At 55.3% G+C, this 12,928-nt stretch overlaps 1 long non-coding RNA gene across 2 annotated transcripts; it reads right to left on the bottom strand.

Annotated features, from left to right (window-relative positions):
• Positions 1-678: 678 nt before the first annotated feature.
• On the bottom strand, positions 679-10,952 carry LOC133060786 (uncharacterized). 2 transcript variants are annotated; one of them, XR_009693839.1, is made up of 5 exons: positions 4,880-10,952; positions 3,201-3,377; positions 1,927-2,115; positions 1,384-1,588; positions 679-942 (listed from the first exon to the last, which is right to left on the bottom strand). It is a non-coding gene; the product is annotated as an uncharacterized LOC133060786 (long non-coding RNA). The 2 variants fall into 2 exon arrangements; XR_009693840.1 differs by having other exon boundaries at positions 1,927-2,076.
• Between the last annotated feature and the right edge of the window lie 1,976 nt (positions 10,953-12,928).

Genomic DNA, 12,928 nt, shown 5'->3' with positions numbered 1-12,928 from the left:
GGCCATGGGCCAATCTCTTCACCCTCCTGAACCTCCAATTCTCCTCCATATAACCAACAGCAAACCCATACCATGAAGCTATTCTAAGACATAAGGAGAACAACGCAGGTCTAACACATGATGTCTGGCAGTTAATGAGTTCACACGTGTCACCTGCCACGATTATTATCCTCCAGCAGACGGCGGACACAGTGGGAAGAGGGATCCTGCTGGGTGACCAACCACCCTGCTTTGCCTGGGGTTCCTGGGATGTGAGACTTTCAGATTTAAAACCAAGAAAATCCCAGGCAAACCAGGATAAGTTGGTCACCCTAGACCCAGGTCTCTTGATGTGGTTTTTATTTTTTTTTTTCTTAATGTGGTTTTGACCCTTGTCTGTGATTCTGTCCACCTGCTTTGGAAGGCCACCAGACCACCTTCTGGCTGGAACACAGTGCAAACCTGGCCACGTGACTTGGTGAGTGATCTGGCTGGCATCAGCCCCGACTCTCGCCCTTGGCTGGGCCACAACCCACACACCTTCTCTACAGGCCTGGCCATAGAGTCCTTCATTCACCCATCCTTTGTTCCCAGCAGAGTCTCCAAATGGGAGACCTTGGCAGGAACCAGCCCACTGATGGATTGTTTGCCCTTCACAGTAGTTCTTTCTTTTTAATTTATTTTATTTTCCATTGCGCTGGTCTTCATTCCTTCAGTCGGGTTTTCTCTAGTTGTGGCAAGTGGGAGCTACTTGTCATTGTGGTGGGAAGGTTTCTCATTGCAGTGGTTTCTATTGTTGCAAAGCACCGGCTCTACGGTGCATGGACTTCAGCAGTTGTGTTGCACAGGTTCAGTAGATGTGACTTGAGGCCTCTAGAGCACGGGCTCAGTGATTGTGGTCCTCAGGCTTAGTTGCCCTGAGGCATACGGAATCTTCCCAGACCAGGAATCGAACCGAGTTCCCTGCATTGGCAGATGGATTTCTTATCCACTGCCCCACTAACAAAGTCCAAGCCAAGAGATTTTTAAATAAAAATATGAATCTCTGAGGACTTCCCTGGTGGCCCAATGGCTGAGAATCCACGCCCCCCCATGCAGGGGGCCCAGGTTCGATCCCCAGTCAGGGAACTGGATCCCACATGTCACAACTAAGAGTTTGCGTACTGCACCAAAGACTGCATACGTACTGCACCAAATGTGCATATGGCACATTTAGCCTGTGTGCCATGGCTAACACCTCGTGTGGCCAAATAAATAAATACTTATTAATGGACTTCTGCTTCTCTTGAGAGGGGCCTTCTCTCTTCTGGGCAACCTGCAGCCGAGTTGCCCACTTTAGAAGGAACCACCTGCCCTACATCAGCTCTAACGTCACTTGCCTGACCCCCAGAGGTGTGCACTTACCATCCCTCCCCAGCAGATGCTTCCGGTGAGTGAGTCTGATGCCAGGCCCCAAGGGCATAAAACCAGGTGTGTCTACCCCTTCCCGCAAGGAGCTGCCACTTTCTGTAGGTGAGACGTGAGCTGCCCCTCTGGAGTGAAAGCAAGGAATCCAGAGGAGGGAGGTTGTCAGTTCAGATCCCAGGATCAGGGGTCCTTTGAGGCAGACCTAAAGAGAAGAAGGATGTGTCCCTGACAGAGGCAAGGATGACAAAAGTAGAGGCAGGCATGGTGGGTGCTTGGTGGGGAGGGTGGCCCAGCAGCTCAACCTGCCCAGAGTCCAGAACAGAGGAGACATAACTGCCACGTGGACCCCAAACGCTTTCAACAAATATTTTTTGAACCAGCCACTACTGGGCTTCCCAGATGATGTTAGTGGTAAACAGATGATGTTAGTGGCAAAGAACCCACCTGCCAATGCAGGTAGACCTAAGAGACACAAGTTCAATCTCTGGGTTGGGAAGATCCCCTGGAGGAGGGCACAGTGACCCACTCCAGTATTCTTACCTTGAGAATTCCATGGACAGAGAAGTCTAGCAGGCTGCAGCCCATAGAGTCTCAGAGAGTCAGACACGCCTGAAGTGACTTATCCCACACAGACGCAAGTGCCACTCTGCTCCCCAGGAGGCTCAGTGGTAAAGAATCCACCTGCCAGTGCTGAAAATTCGGGTTCAATCCCTGAGTCAGGAAGATCCCCTGGAGGAGGAAATGGCAACCCACTCCAGTATTCTTGCCTCGGAAATCTCATGGACAGAGGAGCCTGTCCATGGCGCTATAGTCCATGGGGTCACAGAGTCGGACCCAACTTACCAACTAAACAACAAAGCGCCACTTTAGGCCAGGCACTGCTAGATCCTGAGACTGCAAAGCTGAACGAAAGATGGAAACCGAGCTCAACCTAGCTCAGGGGAAAGGATTATCCGACTAGCACAATTGCCAAGTGCCGGCATGTTGGCACCCAGGCCTCAGCCATGGCCTCAGGGCTCTGCTTTCCAGCTCGGCCCCTCCTGTGCCAGCTCCATTCTCCAGTGCTCAGACACCTTCCTGGAAAGAGGGGCTCTTGTTCCCCCTGGCTCTGGCAGGAGAATCCCAGGGGAAGACATGGCTCCGATGCCCTGCTGAGCCAATCACCGAGGCCACGGGAAATGAAATAGCTCGTTGCCTAGTGTGGGCCTCAGGTCTACCTCTGGGGCCGGGTCAGTCCAGAAATGGGGGTTCCTCACAGCAAGGGCTGCTGGACCAACACCATTTTGTGTGTTAAAGCCAGCAGAGTTTCAGACTCTCTTTGGGCTACAGTGGATAAGAATCTGCCTTACGATGCCAGGGACAGGGGTTGGATCCCAAGTCCAGGAAGATTCCACATGCCTCAGGCAACTGAAGCCTGGGTACCACAACTACTGAGCCCGTGCTCTAGTGCCTGAGAGCTGCAACTGCTGAAGCCTGCGAGCCCCAGAGCCCATGCTCCACAACAAGAGAAGCCACCGCCATGAGAGGCCCACACACCACAACTAGAGGAAAGCCTGTGCAGCAACGAAGATCTAGCACAGCCAAAATAAATAAGTAATTATTTATAAATGATTATTACAAAAATTATTATTTGTAAGTAAATAATTTTTAAAAAATAAATAAAAGCTGCCACACCCATGAAGTTAAAAAAAAAAAAAAAGCCAGCTGAGCTATATAGAGCACACTTTGCCTACAATGCGGGAGACCCGGGTTCGATTCCTGAGTCGGGAAGATCCTCTGGAGAAGGAAATGGCAACCCACTCCAGTACTCTTACCTGGAAAATCCCATGGACAGAGGAGTGTGGTTGGCTACAGTCCACTGGGTCGCATAGAGTCGGACGCGACTGAGCGACTTCACCTTCACTTTCACTTTGGGGGTCAGGCTGCCTTGAGTCTTGGCTCCTTCCCCTTCTCGCTACATTACTTTCATCCCCCTGCGTTGGTCTCCTCATCTGTAAAATGATGATACACCTGCCACATCAGGCTGTTGTGAGGATTAAATGAAGCAAGGGCTTGGAAATGTACCTGGCACACCGTTGAGTGCAATGTGTTAATGATCACTGTGTTTATTAGGACAGAAGAGTGCATGGAGCTGTGTGCTAAGGACGGAATTTCCCTGCCCGCTCCTGGCCTTCCCCTTTGTAGTGGGATTAACTGCGGTGTTGGCAAATACACCTGGCAACACGTTGTCTCTGCAGGTGGGACCCCCCACCCCCACCCCAGGCATCCAGGTGCTACTGTACCTGCAAGGTCAGGACAGCACACTCAGGACTGAGGAATCCAACACAGGGGTTAGAGGGTGCACCCCAGCTCTGGCTGGAGTGAGAAAGGAAAGGCCCAGAGTCAGGGACTTGGAGAAATGCCCCATTTCACAGGCCAAGAGGAAGCAATTCATAAGAGACAGGAGCACTCAGCAAATGGGAGTGATCCGGCCTATCACAGGCACATGGGCCACTGTGTTGGATGGATAAAAACTAAACTTATTTTTTCTGGCCGCACCACACAGCTTGCAGGATCTTAGTTCCCCAAAAAGGGATCAAACCCTGGGCTCTGGCAATGAAAGTGCCGAGTGCTAACTACTGGACCACCAGGGAATTCCCTGAACAACTATTGAACTATTGGGGAGGGGCAGTTAGTAGGGACAGAGGTGGTGTGTAAGGGGAAAAAGAATGAGCCATCGTCAGAGCAACAGGGCGGCTGTATGGAGGGTACTCTTCAGTGTTGAGAATTGAGGCACAACAAAGTTACAAGTTCACCCCAACAAAGCTGGTGTCTCCTGTTTCTGGTTTATATATTAGGATTAACACCTGACAGCTACCAGCATTTCTCTAGATCAACAGCAGTCTTTTCGGGTGTGTGCTCCGCCTCTGAAAGATTGACTGGTAAGCAGAGATTTTGTTTAAAGAAACATTCAGGCCGGGCTGAGAGCCATAGACACCCTCATCTCTGAGCCCGGCCAGGGTGTGGCTAAGGGCAGGACACCAACAAGTCCTGGGAGATGGCAGAGGAACACCGTAGCCTCAAGAGGAGGGCCTGGCCGGTGGGTCTCTGGATGGGCAGGGACCACAGACGCTGCACTGGCCCTCCCCGTGGAGTCCTCACAGGCACTGTGGTGCTAGATGAGGGCCAGACCTCCATTTCCTCACCTCTAAAATGCCTGTGATCAAGAATGCATTAGAATTCTGTAAACCAATTATCCTTCAATTAGAAAATAAATTAATTTTTTAAAAAAGAATGCATTAGAAAAAGAACAGCATTTAACAGTGGGCCTGTGACAAATGTTAGTTTTCTTCCTTCCTTGGGGCTTTCTGCATTATCTGTCTATATATTGGTCAGGAGTCTCTTTATTGGAAGTGACAAAAACCCACAGATTTGACAAGCTGGGCAGAAAAGGGCTGAGAAGGAACTGACTTTCGAGACGCCTGCTATCGGGAACACAAAGCTGTCAGGATACCTCCATGGCTGTGTCTTCTATCTCCCGTGGCAACTCTTCTCCTCCAGGCTTCTGCTTATGTCGGAGACAAGGCTCCTGGAGGCTCCATGTCCACAGCCTTGCACTTCCACGACCAAGAGGAAAAGTCTGTTTTCTGCTCCAGTCTGATAAATTTCAAGGGGAAGGACTCTGGTTGGTCCAACCTGGATCACATGGTGGAAAGGTCAGACCTGGTGCCTCTCTGAGCAGGCAGCTCTGGACATCCTGAGCCACGCCCCTCCCTCCCAGAGACAAAAAGGGGGAGCCGGGCAAACTGTCCTTTCCTGGCTGCCCAGGGTTCCCCACTGTGGGTGGCACAGCCCTGACCTCCCTTCCAACCCACATCTGAAGGCTCCCCCGCAGATAAAAGTTACTTTTCCCACAAAACCAGTCTGAGGCTCCAGATGAGGTCAGATGTTCACACAAAGCCACCCAGAGCCCAGTCCGCAGCTCTAGGCCCTGAAGATGCCCACCACGACACTAGAGTTTGTCTGTGAATCCTCTGCCCACAGTCAGACTCTCTCTGAACCATGTGCTTTGGAAAGAGCTGAGGCATTCTGAAGTGTTCTCCTTGCAACTCCATGGATTGAAAATTCTTCCTTTGGATCTCTGAATTTTAAATATCCATGAGAAAACAGGATTCGCCTAAAACATCCGGTTTTGTTTCTGACCACCTGTATATTATTGGGTGTGTTTTAGTTGCTTAGTCGTGTCCAACTCTGCGACCCTATGGACTGCCACCTGCCGGGCTCTTCCGTCCATGGGATTCTCCAGACAAGAATACTGAAGTGGGTAGCCATTCCCTTCTCCAGAGGATCTTCCCAACCCAGGGATCAAACCTGCATCTCCTGCATTGATATTAAGTGCTTGTCAAAATGCAGTTTTTGATGAAGAAAAACACCTGCCACAGTAGGCCTCCACTGCTCTGAACTTGAACAAGATAATCAAGGTGCTCTAGCAAGAGGAGGTGGTTAGGATTATTCCTGGCCAAAGACGGTTAAGTCAAGGCAGAGAGGGAGGCAGGCCATAGTGGCAGATTGCTGCTGGCCTCTGAAAGGTTCTGGGCTTGGGGATTCGGCATTGTATAACCTGTTATGGTGTGAAATGGAGATGGGGCAACCGCGGAACAACACCCACAACAGAAACTCTGGAAAGTGGTCAGGTAGGCTCTACCCTCCCCACTCCCCCCCACCCAGGGGTGGCCTGGCCAAACCGCACCCAGCACCGGCAGGCAGGCATGGAGGTGAATGTCACAGCACCAGGGGAAGGTGGAGGAGGGAACCAAGGATGGGAGCAGAGTGGTGTGAGCAGGGCCCAGTGTCTCCTCCCACAAGGCAGGTGGCCAAACACTGCTGAGATGTCCTGGGCGATGGGGGTAGGGAGTGGGGCAAATGCCCCGTGCTGCCACCTGCTCCTTGTCTCCAGAGCAGGAACCCAGGCTGGGAACCGAAAAGGGGGCAGTCAGGTGGGTGACGGTGAACAAAGGTCTCTCTGGGAGAGAGATCCCAGTTGGCGGCAGGACGCACTTTAGGCCACCATGGGGCCCTCGCCAGCCAGCCTGAGGCCAGGAGGCGCCATTTCCTCCGCTGGGGCTGGTCCCCTTCCGTCGCGGGGAGGAGCGGAGGACGCGACCAGGCGGGCGAGGGGCGAGGAGGACAGGGCAGCCGGGCAGGGTATCCACCGCCCTGCCCAGTCCCGCCGTCTCCGTGGCGACGGCTACCTCACCGCGGAGGCGGGGAGAGCTGCAGGGTGAGTCTTTGCCGGTTGCTACGCAACGGCCCAGTGACGTCAGGCGATTGAGTTTGGTTCCCAAGGTAACTGGCTGGGCAGCTGGGCCGGGAACTATTTGCGTCTGTCCCCCGAGGGTCTGCGGAGCCTCCGGGGTCTGGCCCAGCTGCGGAAATGCGCTCCTGGCCCGCGGGCAGGCGGGAGACGGAACACAGAGGCCCTTTTCAGCTCTCCGAGACCGGCGACCCAGGCGGGGCGGGGTCTGCGCCCAAAGCTGGACGCCCCCACTCTGCTCCCTGGCGCCCAGATTTTCTCCCCACTCGAGGGGCCCCGAGACCGCCAGGCTTTGTCCTACTTATAAATGTTCAGTTGGGTGAACTCCTTGAAGTAACGCACTCCTGTTTGGAGCAGCCCAGGCCTCAGTCACCCTCGCTGGCACACAGTGGGAGCTCTTCACGCCCTTCCCATGGGACGGCGGATGTTCCCCTGAGAGAGGATATCGTTCCAACCTGGAGTGGAAGAAGGGGAGGGACAAGACACCACAGGAGCAGAAAGAGCATCAGGTGTGCAAAGACAAAGCCATGACCTAAATTTGGGCCTGAAAGCTGGCCCAGGCCCAGGAAGGCGAGGGTGAGGGGTGGAGAAGGGAGGGGGGAGTGGGTCCCCTCAGGACTCAGCCCCTAACTGGGTCTCAGGACTTAAGTGACACAGTCTGTACAGGTCTGTCAGGCTCCTTCCTCCATATGCCACCTGTCAAAACAGAGTAACACCCAAGCCTCTCACAGTCTGTCTCCAAGGAGCTGTGCAGTGGGCCAGACCAGGCTGGACTCCGGGACACAGATATCTGAACCCAGGCCAGAGGGCACCCACATCCTGGCCAACTGTTGACCCAGGAGCCAGGGCACGCTCTGCCGGTCCCACCCAAGCGGGGCCTCTACTCCATCCCTGTGGCCCTCCTGTCTCTTAGGCTCACTGATGGGGGCTCGGAAGACAGCATAGGCACCTGGCATCTCTGAAAGACCAGCCTCGGGGGCTGGCTTCCTGGGCCTTGTTCTCAACTGAGAAAAGCCTGCAGCCTTCATCCTCTCCTCCCCTCTGGGTGGAGCAAGCTCCATGATCCCAGATTCACACAAAGACCTGTTCAAGGATCCCCCGCCCCAGGCCCACCTCCCCCAGCCCGTGTTCTCGAGTCACTCCCAGACGGGCCCTGCAGAATGGGCCCTGGGCCCAGGAACCAGAGCTGGCAAGCAGAACAAGCTACATAATGTATGGGGCCCAAGTGAAGCGAAAATACAAGGCCCCTTCTTCAAAAAGTATCGAGAATGTCAAGACAACAACAACAAAAACAAAAATGAAAATTAAAAAAAAGGACATCAAGACAGGGACGGCGAAGCATTAAGCCAAGCCTGGAACCCCGTGGGACTGTACAGGGTACAGCCTCATGAGGCCAACCGAGCTGCTGTGTCCCCAACACCAAGCAAGCCTCCTTCCTGGGCACAGCCTGCCTCTTCCTTCTCTCAGGTCCCTCTGCTGGCCTCTCCCCATGCTGCTGCCGGCTACTTCCTGGATCACTGTCCACACCATCCAGTCAACACAATGTGGACATCTAGGGTGGCCTCAAAGAGGCTCACAAGATATCACATGTGCGGGCGGAGGGGTGGACCTGGTGCTTTCTTAGCAAAGGACCCAAACCACAGAGCACTTCTAGAAATGCGCATTCCTGCAAATGCTGACTGTCTGATTCCCTATTTCAAGCTGAACAACACTTGCTCTTGGAAAAATATGAGGGTTATTTACCTAAGGTGATGAAATCTGAAGTGTAGCGACTGATGGATGATAAGTTGACACTGATTAATACAACAATACAGAAGAACAAAAGCCGAGGTTGTGCCTGTGGTCTACATCCCACCCATGATTCATCCCACTCTGTCCTCAGGGAACCAAGGGAGAGAACTTCTGCCTCAGCCCATCTGGTTCATCTCCACCCTGGGATCAGGCCCGGCAAACTCCTCTGCTGGACTCCCTGCACAGCCCGCCCTCTCCACCAGCTTCGCTGATTCCTGTCCTCCTGCCAGAGTGCATACCCCCTTGGGGGCGTTGTGCTACACCATCCAGTCTCCTGCAGGCCTGAAGGACTTAGGGTACCCCAGAGCTGGGAGTACAGGCTTCAGACAAGGACCCTCAGCTGTCAGCCCTCTCTGGGGATCACCTGAACTGAAGAAAGTAAAATATCTTGGCCAAAGCCAAGAGCATCACCTGTTCAAGGCATCACTCTGGCTACAGGGCAGAGAATGGATTCACCACATGCACACCCTTTGGCACATGTTAGCCCTTTGGCCCAATTACTAGGTTTTAACCTCCATTTGTGCAAGATAACTAGCCTGCCACTTGAGGTTGGAGCCCAGCCCTTGGACTGTTTGTATCCTTGCACAGTCTTGCACTGACTGTGTGTGTTAGTCGCTCAGTCGTGTCCAACTCTTTGAGACCCCATGGACTGTAGCCTGCTAGGCTCCTCTGTCCATGGAGTTCTCCAGGCAAGAATACTGGAGTGGGTTGCTCTTCTCCCTGACCCAGGGGATCTTCCCTACCCAGGGATCGAACCCAGGTCTCCTGCACTGCAGTCAGATTCTTTACCATCTGAGCCACCAGGGAAGCCTTGCACTGAGTAAGTGCTCAGTGAACATTTATGGCTTACAAACTGCTGACATTTCTTTTTCTGCAGTGATCTCTGGGAGTCTTGCTTCTCAGACCAGCATCAGCACCACTTGGGAGCTTGTAGGAAATATAGAATCCCAGGCCCCACACAGACCTTCTCAATCAGAATCTGCAGCGTAATAAGGTCTCCCAGAAATTCGGATATGTGGGAAAGCTTGAGAAGCACTTCTGGTGAGTAGAATAACTATAGAGGAAGTGTGGTAAGTGGGAAGTGAGCTGGGGGCATGCCCAGATGCATATAGAGGGCTCACTGCGGGGAGGGGAGTTGTTATCCCTTAAAGAGTGGCGCTCACCCTGAGTCACAGAGTCTGAGAAGAGATGGGACCAGTAATAAAGCTCTTAGTGGGTGCTTTCTATGTGCCAGACGCTGGTTTCTCCATCTTTTACATGCAGTAACTAATTCAGTCTCCACAACAGTCCTATAAAGTGGGATCACCGTGTCCTTACTGCAGATAGAGAAACCTAGGCCCCGTGAGGCTGAGACTGTTCCAGAATCTTCAGCAGGTACACATATTTGGCTGTACCTGGTGTTTAGGGCAGGGCCTGTTCTGATTGGTCGCTGCCTGTCCTACTGGTTATTCAATGTTTTGAGCGTCGCCCTGGTTACACAGCTGGATGGAGGAGGCAGGATCCAAACCAGCCCTCTGGTGCTGGAGCCACGCCCCAAACCAGGATCCTCTATCCATCTAGGGCCGTCACCACCCAGAAACAGCACACCTCAGGGACGAGTTAATATGTGTCAAAGTGCTGTGTAAGCCGTAAAGCACAGTGTAAATGCCAAATGGATTCCTCCGGGACAGAAGTGAGAGAAGCCTGGAGAAGAGGAGAAGCAGGGCTGTGAGAAGGCAGACGGGAGGCTGCTGCGGGGAAGCAGAATTCTCTCTGGTTGCTCAACGGGGTAGCTGAAGCAAGATGGAAAAGCTTCCCTGAGTGGAGCCCCAGGATCAGCCCCTGGAAGCTCTAACTTGCCAGAGCCCCCATCAGGCACCAAAAGCAGGGTAGCCCGCGTGAGTCTTCCCGGAATAACCGAGCCCTCCCGATATTTACCACGAGGGGGCGCTGCTCCCCAGCCTACGTCCCACTGGACCCCACCTGCTCTCAAGAAATTAGGCCTTGGAAGGAGTCCTGATGAGCAAGCTCCAGGGGCTTTGAGAAGTGGAAAAGGAAGTCAGGCAGGATGGAGGGAGCCTACCGAACAGCTCTCGTTCCCACTTTACAGATGAGGAATCTGAGGTCCAGAGATGTCGGATCAGATCCCCCAAACCAGGAAGTTAGGGAGAGGCCGGGTCTGGGTCATTTGATTCCAACCTCAGTTCGCAAGGAGACCACAAGTGGCTGCCAGCTCCTCTGACCCTGTCCTGTCGCTGGTGTGCCTGCTTCTACTCACCCTGTATTCTGGGAGGTGGCTGGAACTCCCAGCACAACTGTATTCCCACAATTCCAACAGCCAGACCTCAGAAAGGTAGCCCTGTTCCTAAACTTTTTGAGGTGGTGGGCTCCCTGCCCTCCGGGCTTCAAGAAGCCCCACCTGCCACCCCAACCTAGCAGCCTCCCCACTCAGGCGGACCCTGAGGTCTCTTCTCCAGAATCTGGCTCTGGGCCCCCCAAAATCATGTCCTCTTCCACGTCCCCTCCCCACCCCAGGGACCCCCCCCCCCCCCCATGGGTTCTCGTTTGCACCCTGGCGCCCCACTGCAGGCAGAAGCACCAACAAGGGGACGTTTGAGCCTGTGGCTGGGGCCAAACCAGGCACCAAGTTTTTTTTTTTCCTCCGCTCCCACCAACTCCTTTTATGGTCTCTGGGTCCAGTTCCTTCTTCATAATAAGTCGTAACTGGAAAGGCCTCAGAAGTCACTGAGCCCGACTCCAGCCAACACTTTCCTTTTCTAAAGAGAAAAAAAAATCTTTAGCCTCCCCGTCTCCAAGCGTGTTCCTAAGACCAGGACCGGCATGCGGCGTCCTGAACGGGAGGGAAACTCTAGCCCTGAGATGGGATCCTGGCACACACCTGTAAAGTAGGGGGGAGGGGGGACCCTAACCTCGGCGTCAGATTCTAAGGGTCCTCGCCTCTAGCTCCAGAGGTTCTGTCACCTGCCCTGGAGGCCGCCAAAGAAGCATCTAATCCGCCCCGCTCGTTAGGACGCTTTCCATCCCTCTGTCCTGGGAGCTGGGGTTGGCTCGCGTGTCGGGGAGCACGTGCGTGTATATGATCATGTGCGTACAGAGGCGTGTGAACCGCCGCACACGCGTCCGCGCCCTGGCCTGGGGGTGGGGGAGAGGTGTCTGCGCGCCCCCTAGAGGCCGGCCACCACCCGCTGTCGCAGCTGCCCAGTGGCCGTGTGCAGCCCGCGTGTACCCGGCGCGCACCACGCCGGCTACCCTCCAGTCCCGGCCGAGAGCACGGGGGTGTGCTGGCGGAGCCAGGATGCACGCCGCCCCCGGAGCCAGGGTACTTCTGGTTCTCGGTTCCCAGGCCGCCCCTTCCCGCCCGGCATTCTCTGTTTTCCCGGGTCTCCCCCCTCTGCCCGCGAGGAGCGCTCCCGGGGCGGGATCCGAGAGCAGCCCCGCCCGGGCCTGCCGGCGAGGGTGGCGGGGCGGCCGGACGCGCTCCGCCCCTCCCCTGTCGCGCCCGCCCCGGCGCCCCGATGGGTTTTTCCATGACTGCATCCGGCCGCGGGCCGTCTTTGTTCCCGCCATCCGCGGCCGTGCTTGCGAGCTGGCCCGCCTCTCCCCTGCGCGCCGGGGTTTTTCCAGGGCTCAACTGGAGCATGGAGGAGCCGCCTCCCCGCCCCCGGCCCGCGGGACCCTGCGATCCCAGACGCACCGCACCGTCCGTTCCGTCCCCGCCGCCAAGGCTCGCGGCCCCTGAGCCCGTATTTGTGCGCCAAGTTGACTGTCACCCGGCCTGAGCGCTCCTGCGTTTCGTTATGCGCTCTTGGCGCCCCGAGTCCCTCCTGGGCTGCACCTCGGGGGGCGAGGGTCGGGCCGGTGCAGTGTCTGCAGAGCCTCCAGCTTGTGTTGGGGGCTCACATTTCTCCCCAGGGGCAGGCGGCCCAGAGGGGCACCCGGGCGCGCGCCAACGGCCCCATCACAGCGAGAGATCGCCGTGTGTGCCCAGCGCGCGCCGACAGCTCGCGAGCAGAAATGCGCCCGCCCCCACGGGAAAATGGGCACGCTCGCGGGCAGCAAGCGCCAAAGCGCGGGGGACTCCTCTGTCCGCCCCCCCCCCCCCCAAGGAAGGGGAAACAGGCAGGCGGAAAGGGGGAGATGGGAGATGCGGGGGTGGGGGTGGTGTTCGAGGGAGTGAGGACAGGCATGCGGTTTCCATGTGCCCCATGGGGACTGTCTGCAGCCTGGTTCTGCACTGAGCCGCCTTCATTTTGTGTCTGCGAACCGGCGGAGCCTCCCGGCTATTACCCCGCCATGTTGGCGGGGAAAATGTAAGAAACACTGTTTCTTTTTTTTTTTTTTGCTAAGCCCTGCGGAGAAGCCAGACTCCCATGGTGGCCTGCAGGCTGGGGTACAAGGATGAAGGGGCATCTGGGCAGAGGAAGGGGTTCTGAATTAAGAGGGTATCTGACTCTGTGA

The sequence above is a fragment of the Dama dama genome, chromosome 8 (assembly GCF_033118175.1).
Source record: "Dama dama isolate Ldn47 chromosome 8, ASM3311817v1, whole genome shotgun sequence".
Taxonomy (NCBI): Eukaryota; Metazoa; Chordata; class Mammalia; order Artiodactyla; family Cervidae; genus Dama; species Dama dama.
The sequence above is the reverse complement of the archived record's forward strand: the minus strand, read 5'-3'. Positions and strand labels throughout refer to the sequence as shown.